The sequence below is a fragment of the Felis catus genome, chromosome F2 (assembly GCF_018350175.1).
Source record: "Felis catus isolate Fca126 chromosome F2, F.catus_Fca126_mat1.0, whole genome shotgun sequence".
NCBI lineage: Eukaryota > Metazoa > Chordata > Mammalia > Carnivora > Felidae > Felis > Felis catus.
The window spans coordinates 65,870,708-65,882,156 of NC_058385.1; the positions used below are offsets into that span (position 1 = coordinate 65,870,708).

Genomic DNA, 11,449 nt, shown 5'->3' on the forward strand with positions numbered 1-11,449 from the left:
TCCTTCTGATTGCCAAAGCCTGGCTTTAGTATTTACCTGATCGCTCCTCTCTCAGCATGTGGCGGCACTTCCTATGCTTTATAAAGTCCTGTCCCTCCCTCTCACCTTGTTCCATTTCAGTTCAGACTCACAAAACAAGGTCTTCTCATCTGCCTTGAGCACTGTTATCACTGGACAACCCGGGTTGTTTGTACTACTCCTACTTCACAGACTTCAGAAAATGTACGTTCCACCGTAAGTATTATCCTTTCTTTGGGCCCCACTGATGTCTCCATTGTCCCTCAAGGAGCTTCCAAGCAGAATTAACCTCTTCCTCCCTCAAACAATGATACACTCTTGTTTTTACCGCACAGTCTACCTTGTGTCAGAGAGTGGGTGGATCTTCACTTCCAGCTGGACTGTGAGCTTCTTGGGGATGGGGTGAGACCCAGGGGTGTTTGAGCAGAGAGATCATAACATGCACCCTACCTCTCCTTGTCACTGCATCCCAGAAGAAGAAAAGAAGTGAATTATTACAAATGTAGACATTTCTCTGGGAATCTTAAAAGTACATGAAATCTGCTTTTCAGATTAGGAAAGACAAATCGTATTTCCATGAATTCTAAAACAGGATATAATTTACAGTATGCGTTCTTATCAAAGGAAAAAAAAGGCACACGGGCGCACATGAAGACAAGCTGTGAGCACCACCTCATGGACAACTCACCCTTCGCCCCATCAGTATATGCCCATCTGTTCATTCTCTGGCCTCATCCAAGGAGAGTGGGGATGCAGGGCACCACTGTCCAGACACACTTTTCTTCATACACAGACTTGTTGGCCCTGTTGCCTGATGCCACGGTCAACAATGACAGCTATGCCTGTCACAGTCAACTTCAAACCCTCATACTCTTGTCTAGATCAGGCCAGCAGTCCCGCGGCAACACCAGGCAAGGTCTGAGGTGAATCTTGTTGCCTATAGTTGACTAGATGATGCTGGGATGAACCTGGGCTCACCACATGATCCCTAAGCCACAGAAGCTTAACTCCAGCCCCCGTAGTTTATTGTGGCCATTCCTTAGGCCCAGGTCCCCTCTCCATTCAACCTTCCCCTGACCCTGAGCTTTGGGAATAAAAACCCATACCAGTGTGGCTCATGCTGACTCCACCCTGCTCAGAGCCTGCTGCCCACAATCCCTAAGGGCTCCTGAACCCTCCCACGGCAGCAGGGAGACCTCACCTTCAGATGGAACCTCCCTGTCCAAACATACACCTGCACAAACACACGAGAACTCACCACATTCACTGGACATCTTGGGGCCATTGCTCCTGCAGGTTAATTTTCCCGTGCACCCATCTGCTAAGTCAGGCTTTCTCTCGGGGTCATGCTGTTACAGTCCCAACTGGCCTCACACGTGAGCCCATGTGAGCTCCTGCACATCCATCCAAGTCTAAGACCCCAATGTGCCTTATGTTTGTTCTCTAGCCAGTTCATGGTAACAGAGGAGACACCTGAGACTAGGAAAGCCACAGTAGGCATATTTGCCTAGAAATTCATTTGTTCCCAGCATATCAAACGATCATGCAATGTCCAATGATGAGGAAGTCTTACACGTGATCATGAAGAGCAATGCTGGACTAAGGATCACAGACTCAAACACCTCCAAGTCAGGAGGATGAGTGAACGAATGGTTTGGCTCAGGTGTCAGACCTGAACTTCTATGTCAACTCGGCTGAGCTATGGTGTCGAGATATATGGTTAGACATTATTCTAGATGTCTTTGTGAAGGTGTTTTTTGGAGAAGATTTGCATTTAAGTGGGTAGACTTTCAATAAAACAGATTGTTCTCCATAATGTGAGTAGACTTCATCTAATTGGTTGAACAAAGACAGACCCCCCCCCCCTAGCAAGAAGGGACTCTGCCAGAAGACAGCCTTTGGACTCAGACCCCAACTCTTACCTGGGTCTCCAGCCTGCTGGCCCACCCTGTAGGTTTTACACTTGCCAAGCCACCAATTCCTTAAAACACACACACACACACACGCACACACGCATGCATGCACGCACACATATACACCTTGTTGGTTTGGTTCCTCTGTAGAACACTGACTAATACACCCACCAGCTATTACTCAGATTCAGCTAATCCTGGGGATCAAACAAATTACCAACTACCAACCAGCCTGTGAGCCATCAGTTAGGATGTCTGAGCTAGAAATGACACAGAACCAGTGCTATTCTTAGGCAAAATTGCAGCATCTCTGCCCATCCAACTCAGAGACATCACACCCCCCTGCACCCATACCTCCTACATACCCACCCTTCCTATTCCACCCTTCGAACCATGGTTCTCCCACCTTTCCTCAGCACTGGTTCAGGAAAGAAAATAGGTAGCATAATATTTATACAGGCCAGGAACATAATGATCATGATAATCCTGTGCAGTAGACACAATTATCCTCCTCGGCTGACAACTAAGCAACAAGCTTAGAGAAGTTCGGCAGTTTGGCCAAGGTCACACAGCAAACAGAAGAGCAGGCAATCAGACCCTAGACTGTCTGGGTCTAGAGCTCAAGGCCTACCAAGCTGGCTTAGTGGAGACCTTCTTAAAAACATCCATTTTCCAGCCACTCAGGCTGGTTTGCTCATCTTCAGTAAAGGTGATAACAGCCTTCTGCCGCAAGCCAGAGGTACTGTCAGTGTTCACCGCATAAAACAGGCAACACACATGTGAAACTCATTGGGTCTCTCCAGCAGAATGACAACTTTATCACCACAGTGTAACTGGAACATCCTCCACACAGCTGTGGCCAGAGCAGTAAATCTGAAACTGAAATTTGATCCTGACACCACCTGTTTAAACCCTTCCTGTGGCTGAAACACCTCCTGCTTCTCATCGGCATTTGCCCTGAGAGCCAGAATGGGGCTGAATCTTCAGACGGAGATCAAAGTGGCCATAGCAGAAGGGATAAGAGGTGATGCAGAGGCTGGGCCAGGTAAGCCACGGGATCAGGAGATTTGAAGGAGAAGGACAGGTGACCATCTTCCTTCGTTGTTCTTCTTGCTAGTTCTGAGCATGGGCTGTGGCCTGGCTCCTCTACTCTCTGTCCCTTTCCCAAGCTTCCAGATGTAATATTCCATCACTCCCCTTCCAGGAGGATAAAGCCACAGGGATTTACCTTACATTCCCCAAAAACACAGGTGGGGAGAGGTCCTCTATCTCTACATGGATCTTGTTTCCCATTTTAGGTGGAAGAGTTAGTCCGACCCAAGCCCGTTCTCAAGTCTGGCCTCATGAGACATCACAGGCCCTACAGGTTGGCTCCAGAGTGATTTTTGGCAAGACGGGACTAAAGGAGGCCAGGCTTTCTGCCAAATTCTGTTCTTGTGAAAAATCAGTTAGCCCATTCTGACCAGACATATAAAATAGTCTGTAATAAATGTTTCCTGAAAATGTCAGGGGAATTTTTCCATCTTTACATGCTAAGGTTATAAGAGAGTCATTGAAGCACAGAATTAGTCATGCAGGCTGTGGAAACCAGCTATCTAATCAAGCCAAAAAAACAACAAGAAAAGAGAAATGCCCAAAAGCTCTGTTCCCCTTCATCTATGTTCCTTTCTAGTTGTTGCAAAGGTCAAAGATTAACTTCATAAATCTGTTTGATATGCTGAGATGAGACTGCCACAGAATCTAATTGCCTGGAAAAGATGGTTTGATTGATATCTTCAGAAACACATACAGCTTCAGTTAGACAATCATTTCCACCCCCAGAAGGATGCCTGGAAATCAGACTAGGGGTGCCAGAAGGACCTCAGCATTGTCTGAAGCAGGAGGAGACTGAGTCCCTTGTGGTTAAGTAATTTATTTACGGGAATATAGCCAGTTATGAGCAAAATGAGGTATTCTGATATTAGGGTCATTTTTCTTTTCCAGTTACCAGTGGTCTTCAGACTGTCATTCACGCGACAACCTCACGAGGCATATATGGGCACAAATGAGCTCATTTTAGGAGAGGCAAGTTTCAGATCCCCAATTTCCAAATGTGTATTCTTTTATAAAATTGAGCTGTGTGAGAAAGCACTTTGAAGCAGCATTTCTATTCTTTCTTACTCTCCCTCTCCATTCTTCGCCCCTTCAGCAAAATCAAACAAACAAAAAACAAAACAAAAAAAACACACAATTTTCAGCCATACGACGGATGCAGCAAACACAAGGTGCTACAAAAGGGACAATTCAACATTCTGACATCTTCAGAGCTTCCCTGAATAGGGAAATATAACTTCTGCCCCGTATTTATCATTAAGAGAAGCATTTCCAGGGGTGCCTGGGTGCCTGAGTTGGTTAAGCATCCAACTCTTGGTTTCAGCTCAGGTCATAATCTCACGGTTCATGAGTTCAAGCCCCGCATTGGGTTCTGCACTGTCAGTGCAGAACCTGCCTGGGATTCTCTCCCTCTCTCTCTCACCCTCTGTCTCTCCCTCTCTCTGCCCCTCCCCACTCACAACGTGCGTGCACTCTCTCTCAAAATAAATAAACTTTAAAAAAAGGAGAGAAGCACTTTCAATAATATTTTACTCGTATGACCAGTATTTATTAAAATGTAGAGTACACACACATATGTTACTTTGATCAATTGTGAACCCATAATAATTATAATGATAACTCAATCCAAGAGAAATTTGTTTTGAAACTTAGAGCATTTGGAATCACAGGCAATAATTTTTGTTTCAATGTTTCAACATATTTTTGTTGCAGAAAAATTTTATAGGTTGATCAATAAAAGACCTCCAACATGAAAATATGTTACAATGAAAGAAAATTCTTATTGTGATGAAAGAAGAACAGAAATGTGAGTTTTAAGGTAGAAATATGTGAAAGAGAATTTTCTGCTGTTAAGTAAAAGACTGTTCATATGTGCATTTCTTTGTTTCATTAGAGGACAGTGGGTATCAGGTGACTGTGGGATCTATGCCATTGGATTAATTTAAAAGAGTAATGCATTATTTTGTATTATTTACAATATGTTCAATATTTATAATGTATATGTGTACGTGTATACAAACATACACACACCATTATACACAACATACATACGTATACGTACAATAGTTGTGTCCTCTGCAATTATTTAAATTTATGAGAAAATACTTGTAAGTTAACTTAAGAAATATGTAAGGGGGTACATAATTCTTCAAAATACTTTTAGGGCATAAAGGAGCAAAAATCAGAGCACCTGGGTGGCTCGGTGGGTGAAGCGTCTGACTCCATCTCAGGTCATGATCTCACAGTTCATGGGTTCGAGCCCCACATCAGGCTCTGTGTTGACAGCTCAGAGCCTGGAGCCTGCTTCGGATTCTGTATCTCCCTCACTCTGCCCCTCCCCTAATTGTGCGCTCGCTCGTGCGTGCTCTCTCACTCCCTCTCTCTCTCTCAAAAATAAAGAAGTAAACATTTTAAAAAGGAGCAAAAATTGTTTATGACCATTTCTTTTTACTTTCTTTTTGGATGAGCAGTAGAATAGGTAGGAAAGAAAGAACACTGGCTTTAGAAGCATACCCTGCTATTGGGCCAGTATGTCAAGCTGAGTAGGCTGTTTGTCAACAGAGACCAGCTAGATTCCCAGCAAACCATTTCTTCTTCCTGGAGACACTGCTAAACCACATTTCCAACACTCTACATCTGGGTAAAAAAAAAAAAAAAAAAAAAAAAAAAGGTCTTTTCTATACGGATAAATTCATTTACTTGCCTAACAAAGTTAGACAGAAATTTGCCTTTTAAAAAAGGACCTTTTCAGAGCCTTCAATAGGCTAATATTTAATTAAAATCCTAGCATCCCACTAAGCTTATGTACATATGGCACCCTTTTCCCCAGAGTATATATTTACATGTGCAGACAGCTGGATTCCTCAGAAGCGTCTGAAGATGCCCCAGGCTGTCTTCTCTCTAGACGTTTCCTGCTGCTGCTCCCTTCATAGTGAATGCACCTCCATTCTCCCGACCTGTCTCCCTGGGTCCAAAACTTCCCTGTCCTTCAAGGTCCCTCTCTACCTCGTTCATGCAGCTGACCTTGGAGCCTCCCTGCCAGCCCCAAACTAAACCCACCACGGCGCTGCTCTGCCTCCCACGCATCTCCATTGGAGCCTTCCTCACATTCTACCTCATCTAATTGTGCCATCACATCTTATCTCCTACACTAAGTGGCAAGGTTTCTGAAAGCAAAACCAAGTATCATTTATCTTTGTAGCTACTCCCCCCAAACATTTATAACACAATATATGCTCAATAATTGTTTTACTGTAAGGACTGACACTTGAAAACATAAATCAACCCAGCTAACTTCTAATGATCTACCTAACACATATGGTCTGACTTTTCCATTTATTGGGTGACCCTAAAATTTTGCAACATTCAGTACATGCTGGCATGCCATGATAAGGCCAAGTTTCCTTGAGCAATCACTGGCAAGTAATGCCCTGCAATATAGGTTAAAAAAAAATTTCATTGCCTCATTAATTCAGCTAAATATGTTTCTGGCCAAGAAGTCATTTCTTGAGTCACAAACCTCTTTCTTATGGCACCAGTAGCCACCTTACCCAATGTACTAATGAAGAACTGTCATGTGAAGCAGCAACAAAAGAAAGATCAAGTTCTGACCCATGCTGAGTTTTTGGAACAGTTAGACTTCCTGCAAGCCAGGCCCACATTACTGGGAATGTTTGTTCTGGCCCCAACTACCCAAGTCTTCAAAAAGAGGAGCTCAAATTTTCCCCTGCCCTTCAATCAGTGTAATGGTTTAACAAATGTTCTAATTCAATAACCCAGTTGGCATTTTCTGAGCATCTGAACAGTTAACTATATGCCCAGCACAATCACCTGTGCCTGCTAGCTGCTTTTTAAGAAGGGTGATTCTAACACAAATAGTCTTATAAAGAGATATGCAAAGGGCCCCTGGGCAGAGGCCATCACTTGTCCATAATAACCATTTTCCCCTTCCTCATTAGAACAACGTCCCAATTTTATTGAGGGCAGAAATGTATCCAGCTAAAATTCTAGATTTCCTGACCTCTCTTTCAGCTATATGTGTCCATGAGACTAATTTTGGCCAAAGACAGTCAGCAGAAATATGGGGTCTTCCAGCAGGATTGCTTAATAGGAGCTGACTCATCCAGGAAGCTCACCCCTTTTGCCATTTCTTCCCTCCTCTGTCCTGGCAGGACTTGGGATGCTGCTGTAATAGCTAGCACTCCAATACCCATCTTGAACCATGGATGACCCTGAGATGGAACCATCTTGAACCATGAGATGACCCTGATATGGAACCATCTTGAACCATGAGATGACCTTGAGATGGGACCATCTTGAACCATGAGATGACCTTGAGGTGGGAGCCTTGGAGCAGAAAGATAGAAGGATGCTTTCTCACTCCCAGATGATCCTATAAGGACACCATACCAAGCCCATCACACCTATCTCTCATCTTCTTTAACATGAGAAGATAAAACCTTTAAGACAAACTATTGATTGATGGTTTCTGTCACAAAGAGCCAAACTGAATTCTTGGCCTTGTTCTGGGGGTCCCCCAATGACTCAGGTGAGGAAAACTTTCCAATATAGCCTCCAGCATGATAAAAACCCCATCAAATAAGCCAGACCTTTTTGCCTAGATAGCATTTCAGAGGCAGAAAATCTAGACATCTCTGGATTGACAGGTAGCTGCCAGAGCCATCACATACAGTTGTACAAGTTATACACTGCACCATTCTAGGGGATGCCATTCACATCATATTCTATCACATGTGTATGAATGGTCTATGCTGTATAAGTGAGTGGCCCTGTACTCACTGTTTAGGGGACAGTGATCAAGAATGGGAGGAGTAAGTGCCATTAGCATGCAGGCTTGATGACCCAGGTACATATGGATAGTGTGGTTCCTAATGCAGAGACACCTGAAATAAAGTGTTGAGTGTAAGCCTCAGGACCATCTCCAGAAAGGTTCTGGACCAGGGCCAACTAGATTTTGACCTCAGAATACTCACACCTGCCCTCCTTCTTCTCCCTTCTTCCTACACCCTCCAAATACTCACAAACTCGTGTACACACACACACACACACACACACACACACACACACACACACAATTTACTCCTAAGAAGTCAGCCTAAATGAGCAAACAAAGGTCAGGAAAATCTTAAGAGCAAGCAACTTACACAAAGATTATGTGTAGAAGGAGACGTGTGTGAACACTGGACCAGGGTGGCTCTCCCAGCTTAGCCTTTGTTCAGAGCTTATTAAAGAAAAGAGGATTTTTTAAGGAAACATTTTTATTGGACTTGACAGACAGGGAGCCCCAGGTAGGCCAGCAGAGCAAGAGCAGACTCTGAGATCTGAGACGCCCCTGAGGATTGAACAGCAGAGTCAGAGCTATCACACAAATAGCACTAACATTTGCTCCAGCCCAAATTGCACAGCTCAGCCTGAAGCTAGGACCCAGAGAGTACATCGGGACAAGAGCAAGGAACAAGGCACATGAGGTCTCAGAAAAAACGTGCATCGGCCCAGGTCTCTGTCTTTAGAAGTTCTTGTCTTGGAGACATGGCCTTTGTCACCACAGACCTTTTAAAGGTCATGGTCCAATCTCATCCACCAACCAACCAACCACTCCCAGGGGGGAAATGAGCTCCGAAAAGGTGATGTGGCTTGTTCAAGGGTATGTAGACAATGCATGGTAGACTCGTAACCAGAAGTCAAAGTCTTAAATAATTGCGAGAAACCTACTTCCTTCCCCTTGATAACTGCCACCTAGAGATGCCACCCAGCTTTTTATGACTGCTCAGCATGTGGAGACTGCCACAGACCAGTGTCTGAGACAAGACTGGGTGTGGCTGCACATAACAGAGAAGCTACAAATAGGAGTGCATATTGCTCAGTGCTATAAAAGAAGTCAAGAGTAGACCGTCTAGGGATGGTATGGAAGCCATGCAAAGTTGTCTGGAACTCAGGCTCCTACCAGCTCACCACACCACCATCTCTGGAACGTAGCGCTTGTTCCCATGATCCAAGATGCTTGCTAGAGCTCCAGCTTACACCTTTGACAACAGAATGGAGGAAAAGTAAGAAAAAAGATCCGTACGCTTCCTGTAAGGACATTTCTTGAATTCGCTCACAAAATTGATTTTGTTGGCCAAAACTTCAGTCAATCAAAAGGCACCTTCCCAGCTATAAGGAGACTGAGGAAGGCAGCCATTTAATCATTGGCAATATTCCCATCTCCTTAATGATGAAGGGAAGACAGATATTGGGGACAACATGGGTCTATGCCATACCCAGGGCCAGTCATTTAAGTCCCCAATGGAAGGGAATGGGTAAGAGAAGCCACAGGAGTAAATCAAAGAAGACTCTGCCCTAATGGCATCTAAAGTGAGAAGAACATGAATTAGCAGCAGGGAGAATGGAGAGAGCTTTTCATGGAGGAAATCTCACAGGCAAAGGCCCAGAGGAGGGGATATTAAAAGCTAATGCAGGGGCGCCTGGGTGGCGCAGTCGTTTAAGCGTCCGACTTCAGCCAGGTCACGATCTCGCGGTCCGTGAGTTCGAGCCCCGCGTCAGGCTCTGGGCTGATGGCTCAGAGCCTGGAGCCTGTTTCCGATTCTGTGTCTCCGTCTCTCTCTGCCCCTCCCTCGTTCATGCTCTGTCTCTCTCTGTCCCAAAAATAAATAAAAAACGTTGAAAAAAATTTAAAAAAAAGCTAATGCAGGAACACCTGGGTGGCTCAGTGGGTGAAGTGTACAATTCTTAGTATCAGCTCAGGTCATGATCTCACAGTTGTAGCCCTGCATTGGGCTCTGCACTGAGCATGGAGCCTGGTTGGGATTCTCTCCCTGTCTCTCTCTGCCTCTTCTTTGCTCATGCTCTCTCTCTCTCTGTCTCAAAATAAATAAATGGACCTTAAAAAAAAAAAGCTGATTCAGTAGAAGAAATAATTCTTAGATCAATGGCAACGGACAATAAGCTGAGGAACAAGCTGGGAGGTAGGATGGAGGGGGCATTTGTAACTTTTCAAGACCTAATACCAATACCTAATTTTAATCATCCATTCAACCAACACTTATTAAGAACCCACTGTGTGAGAAGACCTCTGCCTACTTGAGTAAAAGAATGAAAAAGACACTAGCCTCATGGGTCTTCACACTCCAGAAGAAAAGAAAAACAAATAAACAGGTCATTATAGTACAGGCTGATGAGGACTTTACCAGAGAAAGTTCTGTGCTACATACACAAGCACTGAGAAGAGGCGCCTAATGCAGGTGCACCTTAGAAGAGGCACCTTAGAAGATCGGGGGAGACAAGAAGCCACCTGGAGGAAATCTTTAAAAAGCCCTGTAGCACAGGGACAGGGGTACAGGCTCTGCATCTGCTTTTCCATGTTCAAATCTTGGCTCTACCTTTTATATTAGCTGTATATCCTGGCAAGGCATTTATCTTCTCCGAACCCCAACCATCTGACAGACAGATGCTAATGATAATAGTAGCACCTACTTGCTAGGGTGGCTGAAAGGATCAAATGAGATATTCCCTGTGAAGCCCATAGCATGGCATCTGGCATATAGATAAGTGCTCTGTCTAGATGAGCTATTAATAACATGACTATGACTAGTGTTAAGCTAAGAGTTAAGGGTAACTAGGAGTTGGTGGAGAAGAAAGAAGTAGATGTCCAGACAGAAGAGATAAAAATCTTCGAAAGACCTGAGTCCCAGAGGGTCAGGAGGAAAGAGCGTCTGTGGGGAGCACTGAGCGAGGAGGAAAGCCAGGCCAGCTTAGGCAGGCCAGGTGAAGGCATTTGGACTTTAATCAAGAGCCATAGGGAGCCATCAGAGCAAGAGAGCTGATGTAATCAGGCTGTCACCTTAGAAAGATCACTCTGACTGCTATGTAGTGAATGGATTGACCAGACACAACACTGAAGGTCCTATGCCAATCAGGAGGTGGTAATCCTTATGACAGATAGTGGCGGCTTGAACCAAGATGTTAGCGATGAAGGTAAAATGCACGGATTCAAAGGATGCCAAGGAAGTGGAATCTGTAAGATCTGCTCATGATTATATCCCGCTTGACGCATGCCCTTGGTACAGCCCCTTGAACAACTGAAATCCTGCACAAAGCTTGGAAGTTGTTCCAGTACCTGTCACCCTGGTCCTTCTCATCAGAAAGAAGAAGAGTGTCACCTAGAAACAGCACAAGTCTTCAACAGCAAAGGGCATGTATAATTTCTAGCCAGTAGAACTAGATAATAACCAATCAGATAAAAATGATTCAGGAATTTAGAAATACACTACTGGGAGATGAACCAAAACAAATCCAGAGAAAAATAACCCTGTAACAGCCCTCCATGCCTAGGGAAATGCTCCACTTCAGCCCCTTATGGCTTCAGATGAATAATAGCGTATGTGTGTATATGGGATGCTATTTGG

At 44.4% G+C, this 11,449-nt stretch overlaps 2 long non-coding RNA genes across 3 annotated transcripts in view; one reads left to right on the forward strand and one right to left on the reverse strand.

Annotated features, from left to right (window-relative positions):
- The window catches only part of LOC109496189, a 119,845-nt gene that overhangs the window by 107,978 nt on the left and 418 nt on the right, over window positions 1-11,449 (reverse strand). The gene's annotated exons all lie outside the window — the stretch shown is intronic.
- On the forward strand, window positions 2,528-7,495 carry LOC123383092. The gene is made up of 2 exons (XR_006592448.1): window positions 2,528-2,976; window positions 7,196-7,495. It is a non-coding gene; the product is annotated as an uncharacterized LOC123383092 (long non-coding RNA).